Source organism: Vulpes vulpes, unplaced genomic scaffold (genome assembly GCF_048418805.1).
Source record: "Vulpes vulpes isolate BD-2025 unplaced genomic scaffold, VulVul3 Bu000000700, whole genome shotgun sequence".
Classification (NCBI taxonomy): domain Eukaryota; kingdom Metazoa; phylum Chordata; class Mammalia; order Carnivora; family Canidae; genus Vulpes; species Vulpes vulpes.
This window is the reverse complement of record NW_027325673.1, coordinates 106,383-116,681: the sequence shown is the minus strand read 5'-3', so window position 1 is coordinate 116,681 and position 10,299 is coordinate 106,383. Positions and strand designations below refer to the sequence as shown.

The 10,299-nt window shown below is 46.3% G+C and overlaps 1 pseudogene; it reads right to left on the bottom strand.

The window, feature by feature from the left end:
* Positions 1-1,096: 1,096 nt before the first annotated feature.
* On the bottom strand, positions 1,097-2,668 carry LOC140596498 (transmembrane protein 19 pseudogene; annotated as a pseudogene).
* Between the last annotated feature and the right edge of the window lie 7,631 nt (positions 2,669-10,299).

Genomic DNA, 10,299 nt, shown 5'->3' with positions numbered 1-10,299 from the left:
CTGTTTCTGCAGCTGTAACAGAAGGTCACACGGCCTACTTTAGGACATCACCAGTGAAGCCTTTTCTTTCAGCCTCTCAACACCCGGGTCTTACCAGGCTGCAGACAAGATGAGAGAACACTTGCCATTATCTTGTTCTAGAGGCAGCAGGGATAATCATTAAGGAGTGAGGTGGTTAGGATAGTTGCCTTAGGCTCTTTGATCTTCACCTCCATCTTCAGAGGTGGGGACATGTTGAGGTGGAAGGAAAGGTGACCTCGTTTCCCTTGGAGTATCCCAGGAATCCCCCACTCCCACACCTATTTCTTAGCACGAAACACCTCCAATGCGTTTCCATCTTGAAAGATTGTACCAAGTCAACAGCAAGGCAGGGTTATAGATTTTACTAAGCCTCGGCAAATACATAGGAGTGTTCCAGTTGCTCTGTCAAAGTGAATTACTTTTTGGAAGGCCATTCCGATGTGTTCCCCTCACCACTTCACACTCTGAAGCCAGGCATGAAGCCTAGAACACGGGTTTTACTGCAGAGTGCATAGAGCGCATTTCTGTACACCAGTTGCCATATTCGACATGACAGCTTGGGGACGGTTACAGTTAGTGCAGCCCACTGAGTGTATGACACTAGAATGGATAAGCCATAGTAGGTTTATAATGAAATACCATACAGCGGTGGAGAACTGCTACAAATAATATGCAGAAGTTTCAGACAAGGGTGAAGAACTATATAGAAATGGAGTCCTGTGGTATATGAAGTTCAAAACCGTTTGTGTTTTCACTTTTTTTTTCATTTTAGTTGAGTCTGTATTGTACAGGAGAGCATAACTTAAGCTCAGAATAGAAGTCATAGCATCTTCCAATGAATTCTAGGTAGCAAACGAAAAAACTAATTACAATAGTTTTCCAGTGACTAACTATTCAGGATGCCAAAGTAAAACAGATTCCTATACAAATTTCAAAGAAAGCTAGAAAATACATTAACAAATATTGAATTCAGAATAATTTCTGCTCAGAAATCAACTAAAATGTAAGGTGCACTTTTTTAGATAGAAGATAAATCTCTTTCACTTAAAAATAATTTTTTCGTGCATTCCAATGGTCATATGAAAAAGACATATACTTTATTTTCATTCTAACCCTGAGGAAGGAAAAACAAATGTGGAGTAGCATACTAAGAACTTAAACTCCACACTTTTCACAACTGGAAATAGCAAGTAATGGAAGAAGTCCAGGACTACATTTATTCAGGCTTCCACACACATCAGTTTAAATTCCCCAAAACTAAAATTTGGGCAACTGGTACTAGTGGCATTATATTTTTAGTCCCTACACTGGTTTAAACAAAACAAAATTTGTATTTACCACGTAGGAACTTTCAGCTCAGCAATATATAGGGACATTATAGTTTCATTGCTTAAGAAGCTCTATTCAGAAGAAAAATATGAATAAGGTCTATGCACACATCTCTTTCACTACAAAGAGGTCAGCTGTTACAGGGGAGTTAATGAGAGGAAAAATGTGGAATTTCATCACAATGGAATATGGGAAGAGCTGGTATTTCCTCTTTGCCATTACAATTATTCTTCTTAGGATGAAACTTGGAATTGCAAATTTAGCTGACTTTGCCACAGTTTTCAACCTTTGTAAAGGAAAAAAAAAGTTCACTCCATGGGCCAGAAACCCCAAGCAGCAGTTGGGAGTAAGAGGGCAATAACAATGCAGTGAACCTGTTTTCTTCAGTTGTTATCAAGAATGGGTTTCCCCGCTATGTACTTCACCTCATTCGCTGGGCTGTTGACCACCATGCCTGTGCTTTCGTCTAAACCAGTAAATTGCATTGTAGCTCCTAAATATGAGTCCACAACTGATCCTAGTAATCCAGCCAGACCCCCAAATGCAATAATGGGCCACTGGGGAGCAGAAATGCCTAAATCATTAATGAAGACCAACTGTGTGAGGAAGTAGGTGATGCACACAAAGGTACCGCCAAGTAGACTGGAGACAAGGCCCACCACCGTGACCCCTCCATTGGTACCAACTGGAACTTTTTCCCAGGTTGTTATTAGCCTCGGCGGGCTTTTACTCAGAACCGGGCCCACTTCTGAAGCCCAGGTGTCTCCAGCAGAGCAGGCCAGTGCAGCCAAGAGAGACAGACACATCCAGGAAGCGGTGTACTGCTTGGAAAAATCTATCGGGATCTCCCCGGGGCCATTTTCTATCATGTACAGCAGGGCCAGCTCTGTGGGCACAGCCCCATTGCAGAACACCTGAACCCAATTCCTCTGCCCACCTTCTTTGTATTCTGAATCTAGAGGCTTCTTTATTTCTCCCTTCCATTTAGTGAGTTTTGAAGAAGAAAGGAAAAACATCAGCAAAGAGGTAAAAGAGCTGAAATTTGCAATGCTTAGGATAAATCCAACCACAAGCCCTCCCAAGGCCCCACTGTGGTCTAGACTTTTCTTTTTAAAGCCATTGGAGACGATCAAATCAGGAACGACGACAGAGAACAGCCAACGCCAAGGAGAAATAGGGTGTAAGTTGCCGTAGTAGGTGCTGGCGGTCAGAGACACCACCCAGAAGGCCAGGGAGATGCAGAGCGCGAGGCTCAGCAGCGCGACGTGGGCATCATCCTCAGGCACCGCGTGCACGCGCGGCCGGCGGCGTCCGACATGGGCTCGGGCCCAGGGGCCCACTCACCGGGCGGGGTCGCCGGCCTGGGGCTCGCAGGGGCGCCAAGGCCAGGCCCGCATCGCCCGCGCCGCTCCCCTCCCTGTGTTTTCACTTCTATCACTTGATAAATCTTGCCTTTGATAAGGATCAGGGGCAGCGCAAGGAATGTGTCTGGGCTTGTCAGTAATGACTTCATCTTCCTGGATCAGTTATATGCAGGGGATTCACTTTAACACTTCACCAATGCAGTAGAGTAAGGTTAGAGGAACACCACTGGAAAGTACATAGAAGTTCAGGCTCAGTCCAAGCTTTGCAAATTTGCCTCTCAAGGTTTTTGCCCAGTTCCCGGTAATTGGGTCTTTGCAATGGGGCCCTGGAGATCCGGACTTCCCCCAGGAACCTGCTGGTTACAACGGAAAACACCCTTGGCTGGGCTGACCTCAGGGAAGTGGAGTGGAATTCCTAAGGCTGCCAGAACCATTTTGCAGTTGACTTCTTCAAGTTGTTGAAACCTGTAGTGCTAAGGAAGACTTGGCCTGTCTTCCGGGAAGAGAGGTCTTGTCTACTAGTTTGCTGAAATCTAGTATTTTTCAGCAGTATTAGGAGCTTGAAAAATTGCTACTAGTTGAAAGGACAGACATCCTGTGTGACCACACAGCCAGTCATTGACGTGGTGGGACTTTCCTGGACTCTTGTCTGCTTTGGACACTGGTGATGCACCAAGGAGCAACAGTGAGGACTTGTGTTATACCCACCTCCTCAGGCCTTGTGAGCCTGCTTTCTATGGTCCAGAAGGCCCTGCAGGAGGGGACTCCAAGTTGTTGGAACTCCAAGGTCTATTGGAGCTTGGAGTATAGAGAATGCTACCTCCATGGCCCCCATCCCGGTATAGCCAGCAAGTTGCACTCCCCTCTGCTCCTAGTCTGTGCAACACTAGCTCCTATCCACCATGCTCTTCAATTCTGCTACCTTCACACCTCCATCCTCTAGCGCAGATTCAAAGATCAGTTTTATGTCTGGAACACCCTTCCTTACCTCCTCAGCCCCTTGTTTTGTGTGCTTTTGGGTCTTTGAGCTTCTGCTCCTTGCATGGATCACGGTAACAGTGTGAAGGCAGGTCTGTGTGGACCAAAGCCTGGTCACATACAAAGGAGCTCAAGAGGTTCTCCAACCAAGGCCCCCTCAACATATTAGGTTTGAATTTGAAAAAACTACTCCATATTCTTAGGGCAGAATATTCAGGGAGATACCATAATAGTGGTTAGGTCATTTGTCTAAGCTCATTAGCCATGTACACGAAGAATTAACCCCAATATTAGCTATGGGCTTTGTGGGAGAGGTTTGGTCCATGTAGGTCCATTGGTGGACAGATGTACCATCTGGTGGTATATATTCACAGCAAGGGAGGGACACTGCATGTGAGGGAGGCAGAGGGCATGTATGGAAGTCTATAGTTCTGCTCAAGTCCTGTGAACTAAAACTGCTTAAGGTTTAAAAAAAAAAAAAAAGAAAAAAAAAGCAATGCCTAAACTACATTCACAGAATCAGGTGTCTAGAAGACTGATCAAACTTTGACAGGCCTCACAGCATTTTCTAGGTTAGTCACATTCAACCATCATTGGTCATTTCAGTAGAGGGTTCTCCGGAGACCATGTTGGAGAAGTGTCTTGAGCCAGGATTGCCTTGAAGTCTAGTAATAAAGATCGTCAACATCTCCAGTTTTGATCAAGGGTAGTGCCTATCCTCTCCACTATCCAGTCATTCAACCAGGTGAAGTCCAGAACTGAAGGCTCCTGCCCTATGTGCTGGGACAACTTCCTCCTCGATTAGACCCCAGTCCTGTGGCAGGTAGCCACCAAGCCATCCCCTAGTCTCTCCTATGTACTGGGTACATGAGTATGAGACTCTAAGGCATCCAGATATCTAAGGTGGGAGCCCTTTTGCTGACAAGAGTTGGCTCTTTCTAAAGCCACGTGGCAGTAGTTCTACAGAGACATTTACCAAGACAGCATTAAGTTTGGTTATCTGATAGTCCCTTGCTAAAGTTAGAAACATGGAGAACGTTTTGTAGGGAGGATGACTGGAAATGTTAAGTTTCAGTAGCAAAGTTGGTACTCAGGAAAGCCCCCTGGGGAACATCTAGGTACCACTGAATGGCTGCTGGCAGTGCCCTTTGACATGTGGAGCTTCAGTCAGGATGCCAAGGTAATTCTTTCCTAGCACCAAAAAACCCTGGTTTCTACTCCAATCTTGGGTTTCACATTTTAAGTGCTTTGGGGCATCCAGATTTTAAGTAAAATGTAATAGCCAAGAAGCTAGCATATCTCAAAGATGGTCCTCCTTACAGGTCAGTATCAGGAGTACCATTTGCCAGGCTTGTTCATCTGATACAAGTCACCATGGGCTTAATTTCACACATGGGCCTAGCTTTCAACCCCCTAAGCTCCTTCCCAGGATTCCCCATCAGACATGGATTTTGGAGGATTTGTGGAAGGGGTGGGGGGCCTGCTAGGAGATGCCACTGTATTTAGAAACCATGGCGGCAGCACCATTGCCCAATTTATAACCCAACAGGAAGGGGACACCAGCTCTCCCTCAGCCCCTTCTAAACTTCCGAATAGCTCCTAAACACCAAGATACCAAGAAAACCATCAGTGCAAGGACAGCAGGAACCTGAAGCAGCATCAGTTTTAGGCTTTCTAAAAATAAGTGTGGGATGGGGAATTGTGGAGATCTAGCTGGTTTAAGGAAGATGGTGAATCACAGAATCCTCCATGTTTGGAGCACCTAGGAAATTCTAGTAGGGACCAGTAGTAGGCATTACAACACACTGAATGGCAGCTCAGAAGAGTGCTACTGGAGGAGAGCGGGGGGCGGAGGGCAGGGAGAGCAAGCACCTAGCTGCTAGTTGAAGCTATGACGTCCTGAGACCAAACCTAGAGCAGGATAGGGACCAGCTAAAGAACAGCTTGCAAAGGAGACCTGAACAAAATAGCTGGAGACTTGTCAGTCCCTGGGCCAGGTGTCAGCTGGGCCAGAAGCGCTTTAGACCTAGATCTGTCAGGGAGATTTGAAGAGGTTGAAGTCTGTTTGGGAACATTCAGACCCCAGACATTTAGGAAGGTCTTGCAAACGTGGTAAGGCACTAGTGTTAGTGGGGAAATGGTTTTCAGGATAGAGATCCTGGTTTTGTGATAAGCTCAAGGTCTAGAAGGAGTTGAAATCCCTCCAGAAGATGGTGGGGGTGAGGGGTTAGAGAGAATCCTAGAAAATAGATACATTTTTCCAGGGCAGATAACCCCCAGGGAGTGACAGATCCCTTACAGGCTTTCTACAACCGAGAAGCCCCCCCTTGAGGGACCAGGAGGACCACCAAGGTATTGGCAGAACAGATATGGCGTCCTGGCAGGACTCCCTGAACTCCCAGGTAGGCAACCAAGGGATAGTTATTCATCCAACCCAGAAAACTACCGTTTGGAGCACCAGGCACAAGATGGTTTCCAGGTTCACCATGACCTGTACAATCAGAAGCCCTGTCAGCAACATTGGACACGTTTCTCTAGGCACACTAGTATGTGAAGTCCCCAGCGAGCCGCTGGTTTCCTGACCTAGTTCTCTGGAGGCAGAGAAGAGAGAACCCAAGAAGATACTAATAAGGAAAGAAGATCCAAGATTTGTCTGGGTCCCTAAGGTAGAAACTACGGCTCCCCCAGAGCCCTGAAGACCCCAGCCTTGATAGAGACTATAGCACAGATTCACCTGGATTTCACCTCTGGAGAACAGGGAGGCCCCGGCATAGAGTGGTGTCCGGTCCTCCATTCACAGGAAACGGCACAGAATTTAGGGTAGGAGGCAGCCAGCCCTGTTCTTCGGCAGTTGTGCTCCAAACCCTTACTTCAGGCATGTTGCCTAGGAGGATAATCCCTCCATGCTTTTGATCCCCTGAAAGGGATTGCAGATAGGATCTGCTTCTCGATCCTGGAAGAGGGAAAGTTACAAATGGAATGTATTAGGAAGACGAGGGCTTGACCTTTGCAGACTGATCTACAAGGTTAGGGCAATAAGTTTAGACTTTTTGCTTCTCACCACCAGGATTTTTTTTTTTTTCTTTGAGCTCAAGTGACTGATGGAGATACTGCTTTTGACTCATTCAGGTTGAGCAATTCCCCTAATACTTTTCATCCCTTCATTCCTTAAGACCTTAAAGCCACCTGTGGCTCGTAAAAGCCAAGAAGGCTACTTCACCAGCTGTGCTAAGAATGGAGGAATCCGTTAGAATAGGGAGTCGGCTTTGTAGGTTTTTCCTGTCCCCCCCCCCATTTGTAGCTTTAATACAGTCCATGCTGCACAACTTCAGCGGCAGTACTTCCAGCCCATGTTAGTGGGACCACCTCCCCTCGGAGGTCCCTAGTGTTGGGGTCTACTCTTGGACTCCATTCTCAGTACAAGCAGATCTTGTGAAGCTATTTTTTCCCCCTGACTGCTTGGCCATAGGCAGTTTGGGTTTTGTAGTTTCAAGAAGCAGGTACTTAAAACTCATCCCAAGAATGGAACAGCAGTCCATCTGTACGTTCCTGATCAGCACTTGTGAGGTAACCTGGTTGATGAAAACCTTGCTGCTCACTCCCTCACCCCCTAGAAGAGCTCCTGGCCTAAAATCTTTTATTCTGATTTCCTCACCCCACCTTCCTGCCTAGAAGACCATCCCAATTTTGTACAGATCCTCGGAGCAGCTCTCTACTTGTGTGGAATAGCTGCCTATTCATGAATGGGTTAGTAAAGCCAGTTAGAGCAAACAAAAAGTGTGGTCTGTGTATACCGCAGAATATTTCTCAGTCACTAGAGACGACAAATACCATTTGCTTCGATGTGGTTGGAACTGGAGGGTATTATGCCGAGTGAAATAAGTCAATCGGAGAAGGACAGACATTACATGGTATCATTCATTTGGGGGAATAGTGAAAGGGAATAAAGGGGAAAGGAGGGGGAAAAAAAAAGGAAATATCAGAAAGGGAGACAACATGAGACTCCTAACTCTGGGAAACAAACTAGGGGTTGTAGAAAGGGAGGTGGGCAGGGAGTGGGGTGACTGGATGACGGGCACTGAGGGGGCAACTTGATGGGACGAGCACTGGGTGTTATGCTAGATGTTGGCAAGTTGAACTCCAATAGAAGACAAACAAAAACAAAAACCCACCAGAAGCTGGGTGAGTCACTCTCAACTAAAGCCCTCATTTGAGGAAGAGCCACAGCTGGGCTCCGGAAGTTAGCTATCAGGATAGAGGGTTGAACAAGATCCTTTCATTTTAAAGCCTGGTCCTGATAACCCTCCATCACAAAAGGTACGCTCCTAGTACTATACAGGAGGATACTATGCTCACAAAGAGCCTCATTTTCAGAGCTGTCCTGGGATGGCACTGGAGATCTCTTGGGCTCAAGTTCTTGAAAGGAACTTGCTGCCTTGAAAGGAAGCTTCAAGGGAAGGCATAGTCACCTCCAAAATCCAGTCACAGGGCTAGGCTTTGATGGATGCCAGGTCATCTGGGACCCAAGCTAAATGCCTGTAGGGATCTTCTATCCATTTAAGTAGATCTTAATTCAAAAGTATCCTCCAAAGCACAGCTGGTACAAATATGGCCACATGCAGTATTTGTCAGACTGTCCCCTAATTGACATTAGGCCTTAGGGCTATAGTAGAAAGGCCAGCTAGACGTCAGCGCTCTGGACCCTGATATTAGGGAAAATGCTCTGAATGTGGTTACTCCGTGAAAGCACCCAGGATTCAGAGCTGTTATTTTTAAGCAGGCAGTTGCCTACTGGGCACACACGCTGGTCACATTTAACTCCATGTTCAATTTAGTCAACACCTAGAGCTTCATACCAGTGTCCTGTCCTGTTGTGCATGTTATGGGAATACTACATTTTTCAGGTCAGGAATCTGGGAGAGCTCCCCACCGCTCCTCTTCACAAGTAGCAGAGGTAGGGGGCAAGTGTAGTGTCTTGATATAGATGACAGAACCTGTTTCCTTAGCTCGGGTCTTTAAGTCTGGTCAAGTTCATTAGGCATGGACCAAGACCGACCGCAGGATTTGGTAGTGTACAGCTGATAGCCACCCCAACTTCCACAGCTCACCAGGGGACTTTAGGATTGGCTAGGACGAACCCCGTAAGACCTGGAAGTTCAGTGGTCCTTACTTGGCTTTAAACTTCATTGCCAATCTCCAACCACACCTGTCAGGAAGAACATGGATGCTCTTATCTGGAGGCTTTTCAATAGGCCCTTGCCTTCTTAGGAAGGCTTAAATAGGCTTATTCATGAGAAGGAGGCAGAGACAAGCAGAGGGAGAAGCAGGCTCCTTGCAAGGAGCCTGATGCAGGGCTCAATCCCTGGATCTGGGACACAGGATCACACCCAGAGCTGAAGGCAGATGCCCAACTACTGAGCCACCCAGTCACCCCCTAACGGAGCCCTCTGTCTCGCTGAAAGTAGACTAGAAGTTGCTAACCTTTTCTGCAATCAGCTGTTCATTTTATTGCTGCAGTATAGTCCGAGCCCAGGGTCCAACACTGGGTATTTGGGCCAACCTTTGCTAGTTTTTACCACTTGAATTCAGTAAAGACTTTCCCTTTACAAAGCGAATTCTTATTAGATACTAGGCTACACTCAAGCCCAGAACTGTAGAGCCAGAGGAACAGTTCTTGGGAGTCCCTGAAGGTCTTCAAACAGCAGTTAAAGAAAACTCAAGACCAGACAAACCACGGGTAAGGAAAGCAGAAACAAGGGAGCCTGAAACTTCAGGCAAACCCAATCCGTGGAGATCTGAGAACATCTAAGGGGGTACCCTGAGTGCAAACTTGAGTGCAAACTTGCTCAGTCCAGTATTCTGCTCCTGTTTGGAGGCCTTCTAAACTTTGCCAGGAGTATAGTCTAGCTGTGACTCATTCATCTGGAGCCCGACCAGATGGATTCATCTTAGAAGCAACCACTATTCTGAAACTGAACATAGTTCAGGGCAGATCCCCATGTCAGAGGCCCTCAACAAAACCCTGTGCTTAGGAGATCTGGTTTTGTACTCCAGGATCTGGAAAAGCACTCAGTTGAGTTTCAGAGTATTCTTATGGACCTAATACTCAAGTATTTTGAGAAGCTCCCCACACCCCCGCTTGGGAGGAGACGGCACAAGCTGCTCTACATCTGAGCCTGTACAAGCGTACCTTGGGTCCTTACACGCTTAAGAAAAAGTTTGTGGCAACCCTGCACGGAGTGCATTTCCACGTGCCATTTCCACGGGAAGCACGGAGACTGCTCAAGCCATTCCAGTTTTCAACTCCGTGATATTATACAGGATTCCAAAAAGTGTATGTTTGTCCAGCCAGGTAGCCTCTCCTGTATGAATGCAAAAAAAAAAAAAAAAAAAAAAAAAAAGAAAGAAAAAGAAAAAAAAGCTTAATTCTTTGCAAAAACATAAAACAAAAGAAAACAAAACAAAAAACCCACAAACCAGTCTCTCACAAATATTTTTATTATTGAATTTATTGCTTCTTTGAAAACCTAGAGGGGGAAAAAAAAAAAAACCCTTACCTTCCAGGCACGCTTCCTGCTTTTGCTATTAGTCAAGTATAGATGCTGCA